Raw genomic sequence first — 5,411 nt, 5'->3', positions numbered from 1 at the left:
GTAACCACAAGTATCACACTAGGGACGAATGTGTACTGTAACCACAAGTATCACACTAGGGAAGAATGTGTACTGTAACCACAAGTATCACACTAGGGAAGAATGTGTACTGTAACCACAAGTATCACACTAGGGAAGAATGTGTACTGTAACCACAAGTATAACACTGGGGAAGAGTGTGTACTGTAACCACAAGTATAACACTAGGGAAGAATGTGTACTGTAACCACAAGTATAACACTAGGGAAGAATGTGTACTGTAACCACAAGTATAACACTAGGGAAGAATGTGTACTGTAACCACAAGTATAACACTGAGGAAGGATGTGCACTGTAACCACAAGTATAACACTTGGGAAGAATGTGTACTGTAACTAATGGGTATGCGTTTCAGAACTGAGACACAAAAGAACTTTAGAAGTTTAAACCAAAATCAACATTAAAAGTAGTTTTACGTACAAGGTAATAATTATAAGATGTAATTAGTTACATGCTTGAAGTATATACTCGCGTGACGTCAAGTCCTCGTGAAGTTGAGAGGTAACGTAAGGGTTCACGTGTACCGTTACACGGTCCTCGCGAGTTTTATGATGTAACATGACGTGCGTTTAGCTAGTATACTTGACTGCATGCCGCCTACGATTCCGTGTAAAAATTGCTAAATATGGCTGTATAGGAACGTGATTATACATCATTATATTACCTTTATAAAGCTTGATCTTCTCAAGTACGCTGCTTATACATTTATCACATCCAGCACGTGTATGTGACACTTAACCTTGTCTTAACACGTCAGACACATGAGAGAGCGTAGATTTCCAGCCTACTTGATCTTAGCCATTGTCAATAAGAGTTAACAATTTTTATTGTATCTGTCGGATTATACTTGTTACTGTGATCATACTGTACCAGTTGTTGTGCTGATTTGTGTCATCACACCGTTCGTATTGTTATATTTGTAGATGTGCCACGGTTACTGCAATTTCCTCAGTGTTATATTTGTAACCACTGTACATAATCTTCCCAGTGTTATATTTGTAACCACTGTACATACTCTTCCCAATGTTATATTTGTAACCACTGTACATACTATTCCCAGTGTTCTATTTGTAACCATTGTACATACTATTCCCAGTGTTATATATTGTGATTATAGTACACAATGCTTCCCCAGTGTTATATTTGTAACCACTGTACATACTCTTCCCAGTGTTATATTTATAACCACTGTATATACTCTTCCCAGTGTTATATTTGTAACCACTGTATATACTCTTCCCAGTGTTATATTTGTAACCACTGTACATATTCTTCCCAGTGTTATATTTGTAACCACTGTACATATTCTTCCCAGTGTTATATATTGTGATTATAGTACACAATGTTTCCCCAGTGTTATATTTGTAACCACTTACATATTTTCCCCAGTGTTATATTTGTGATTATAGTATACAATATTTCCCAAGTGTTATATTTTAGGTTATAGTGAACTGTTTTCCTCGGTGTTATACCTGACGTTCATTTGATGTTTTCAAACCTTACCCTTATTACAGCTAAACACATTCACGATGACTGGAACTGACATTGATTTATTTTATTGAAATTCAAAAGTCGTTGTTTTTGAATAATTATCTATCCTCGAGATAAAAGTTTGATTTTTGGAAATGACATGACTCTTATCTTCCAATGTAAGTAATTGTTCACAAATACTTTGTACGTTATAATCTTCCCTCGCTTAACAATGGTCGGCATACTGAACACTACACTAAGCAAGCTTTGTTGAACTACAGTGACGTGTGTATCGTAGTTTTCCACAATGTTCGATAAGTGCCCTTATGTTCACAGGGCAGCACCTGGTTCTGTACGTGACGTTATTGGTTTGTGTTTCATCAATCTGTTTTTTTTTTTGCCTTTCTAGATTGACTGGATTCAATGATAAAACATTTAATGTAACAAAAAGGTTCTCTGAAGTACCTCTTTACACTATTGTAAATGTACCCTAAAACTAGGGACAGATAGGCGACACATTCGTGGCCCTCAATTCTGAAGATATGGCTTGAACACAAAACTGATGCTTAGTTGGCCCAATTATAACTCAGTTTTGTAGACCAACTTGATGTCATAAGAACATCATTGTGTCCAGGGTTTGAAAACGTATAAAATGTCCCTAACCATTCTACTTCGAGGGGATTATGGACGAACACCTTTATTTTTTTCAAGACTGTGACGTACAGGAACAACAAAAACATTTTTACAAAGCCAATTATGAACTGAAAACCGTTACTGGTTACCAAACGTGTGAAAAGGTGGTAAACATGTGTAAACTTCTAATACAGATAACAAATATGACAAAAAAATAAACTGTATCATCTATGGAAAATTTTGGAACTAAAGTTTATACCATGGAACATAGTTATAATCCAACCAATAGCTCATTTGAAATTAACAATAAAATGGCAGATGAGTTAGATTTTGTCCCTGACAATCCCGTTTCTCGATATCATCTACGATAAAACTAGGGGATTTAGCATCCTAGCGGCAAATCTGAAAAATAAAGAAATATATTCATTGAGCAAAACTGTGGCCAAATATATAGGAGTAATAAATAAAGTAAAAAACAATAACAACAACAACTGGTTAATAGGTAATGTTTAATTATGCTTTATTACAGTTTTACAAACCCTCATTTAATATATGTAAATATTTCTTGACGAAATTCGTCTGAAAATTATTTAAATTCTTTCTTACTCGCAGAAAAAAGTAATTGTAAGAATAATTTTAGATCAAGATACACTGTACGGTGTCGTGTGGCCAAAACAACCTGCAGGACACACTGTGTGTTACTAACAGGAATGACAGATTAGCAATTTTCCACTTTCTGTAACTCGGACCGTGGTAATCCAAACTATCACATATTTTCAGTAGATATGCTCTACTAGACCTTTACTTCACATACAAAATTCCAAGGCAAATTATTAAGAAATACACGAGATATAAAATATCCAATTTTAATTGAATTTCTTCCTATTTTTCTTCTCACCGAAAGTACGGAAACTTTATTATATAGAAAAACATACTTAACATAGGGATTTTTTTTCAAATTTAGTACACTGATAGATCTTTTAACCCTACAGTTAGGTGGCAAAGTTGGTGTAAATATATGCCACATTTGCAAAATTATTCAAGAAAAATCGTTCAATTTTTAACAAAATATTTGCGCACGCCTACGCAAAAACTCACGTGAACTGTCGGTCTGAAATTTTTACTACAGTTTCACCTAAGAGTGAAGGTGGACCGTTTTTTCTTTTTCTTTTTTTGTCATTCCAATTAAAGACGGCTGATTTAGAGCAGCAAAACTATAGGATAAAAGCACGTGTAGATACATAAGTATTGGTTAGGCCAAGCAACCTAGATTAGCAGTTTTCAAAAGAATCATACAGGTGTACGGTTATTATTCATTGCCAACTTTTTAGCACAAATATGATAAATTTTATGAATTCTCCTAGTTAAAGAGCGTTCAGCGTCACGTGATATTAGCGTAAATAATGATGATGCTTGATACTTTGTATCGAGTGTATGCGATTCGGGTAATGACAAGAAGCTGTTAATCTAGATTCCATGGCATTACTATGGAGTAAGTTTTTACCACAGAGGAAAAACTACACCATATATTTTAAAGAATCTGGTTGGTTCTGTAAAGTATAGGTCTGTTCCGACCGAATAATAGGGTTGCGATCCTAAAGCTAATGTTGGTTACTATCGAGTGTCACTTTCTTACTTGCTGTGGTTTGTTGGTGAGAAAAGGTCATAATATCTAATCAAAAATACCTTAGGTGTGATAAAAAATGTGCGGCCAAAAAGGGATTGAATAGGAGACTTAAAGGAATGAAATCAAAACTGGCAGCCAAACTAGTAGCTACACTTATAGGATTGATAATAATTTTACAGCAAACACTTATTCATTAGTTAGCCAGGCCGCGTTTTTTGTTAAACTTAGGGCAAGATGGCGGATAAAACAAAATACGCGGCCTAGCTAACTAATGAATAAATATTTGCTGTAAAATTCTTAATTTTGGTTTCATTCCTTTAAGTCACACGCTTAATAGTTTACTGGCCACACCTTATTTTTCACACCTAAAATGTTTTTGACTAGATCTAAATTATCAAGACTGTTCAACACGTATTCCATATAATCAACATATTAAACATTTATGAAATGAATAAATACTTATTGGGTATTTTTATGTATAAGATAAAAATGATGTAATTAACATACCTCGATTTTTAGACCTATTTAAAAATAAAATACGTTCACAGTTATGAAAGAAGGATTAACAGAGATGTACGTATACCACTATACAATATGTTGGAGTAAAATTAAAACCTTATGATATAGGAAATAAAAAGGAAGTTTAAAAACTAAAGTTACACTTTAAAAATTATATGCTAGATGTTTAAATTTAAATGTAAAATCAAACTAAAAATAAATAACTTTCCATAAAACTAAATAGCGATAGTCGGAAGCTATTAAATAATATATATATTTCTTTAATATTGATTTTTTTATGAGGGTAAACATTGTATAAGCATTTGCTTACTTTTTTATATATCACTTTTCACATGTTTGTTTATTGATATTGGATTTTTCATTTGTATTATGTTGCAACTGAATAACAAATACTCAATTGTTTGTTCATTGTTATTTTTCTTACTTGATTACATTGAAGAACGTTGGCAAGTTCAACAATTTTTTGTTTGGTTGTTTTTGTATTTCATGATCGTATAAATGAAAAATTGTTCGTTTCATCACATAGCTCAAACATATATTTAGACTTTTGAAACTGAGACAAGGATGGTCGGTAGCTTTGCTCTTCCTAATACACATTTCGTTAGGGTTAGTAACAGTTGCTTTACTCTTCCTAATTCACACTTCGTTAGGGTTAGTAACAGTTGCTTTACTCTTCCTAATTCACACTTTGTTAAAGTTAGTAACAGTTGGTTTACTCTTCCTAATCCACATTTCGTTAGGGTTGGTAACAGTTGCTTTACTCTTCCTAATCCACATTTCGTTAGGGTTAGTAACAGTTGCCATACTCTTCCTAATCCACATTTCGTTAGGTTTAGTAACAGTTGGTTTACTCTTTTTACTCCACACTTCGTTAAGTTTAGTAACAGAATCAAAAATATTTGGCTTCGTAGAGAATTACGTTATTTCACATCTTTGTAGAACGTATATTCTCTCTAGCAAACAAACAAATTACAACACTGAAAAATATAGCTTACAACAATATAAACATAATGTAAATATACATTGTCATGCATACCCGGCAGACAAAGTCCTGTTGTAAAATGGGGGTATGGGCCGCCCCAATCCACTCTTTTGAGCCATAGCACACGAACCTTAAGTTTGG

The sequence above is a fragment of the Limulus polyphemus genome, unplaced genomic scaffold (assembly GCF_000517525.1).
Source record: "Limulus polyphemus unplaced genomic scaffold, Limulus_polyphemus-2.1.2 Scaffold1648, whole genome shotgun sequence".
NCBI lineage: Eukaryota > Metazoa > Arthropoda > Merostomata > Xiphosura > Limulidae > Limulus > Limulus polyphemus.
The sequence above is the reverse complement of the archived record's forward strand: the minus strand, read 5'-3'. Positions refer to the sequence as shown.